General features: G+C 43.3%; 1 protein-coding gene across 1 annotated transcript in view; it reads left to right on the plus strand.

The window, feature by feature from the left end:
• Positions 1–395, plus strand: part of LOC119586835 (rap guanine nucleotide exchange factor-like) — a 75,990-nt gene that overhangs the window by 29,100 nt on the left and 46,495 nt on the right. The window lies entirely within an intron of this gene.

Genomic DNA, 395 nt, shown 5'->3' on the forward strand with positions numbered 1-395 from the left:
CGTATGTGTCTTCTTTATGTTCTAAGGGCCCTTGGTGTTTTCTCCATGTGTTCTCCTTGTTTTCTTACGTGTTCAATTCCATGTTTTCAGTTTTATTTATCACTTATTTCCCTTGTGTTATTGATTTGTTCCTGTGTTCCCGTGTGTTCTGAAAGCGTGTAGTCCCTCTGTTGTGTGTTCTTGATCTGAGTTTGTTCTCCCTCTGTTGTGTGTTCACTGCGTAACGTTTCTGTTCTCTCTTTGTGTTCTGTGTTCGATCCTTGTTCTCCGTGTGTGATCCTCGTGTGTTCTTCATGTGTTCTTCGTTTGTTGTTCTTTGTCCCTGGATTGAACACTGTCCGCTCCGTCGACGCTTTTGTTTACCTTTCGTAAGCGACTTAACGCTGGCTTCCCTC

The sequence above is a fragment of the Penaeus monodon genome, chromosome 22 (assembly GCF_015228065.2).
Source record: "Penaeus monodon isolate SGIC_2016 chromosome 22, NSTDA_Pmon_1, whole genome shotgun sequence".
In the NCBI taxonomy this organism is placed as follows: Eukaryota; Metazoa; Arthropoda; class Malacostraca; order Decapoda; family Penaeidae; genus Penaeus; species Penaeus monodon.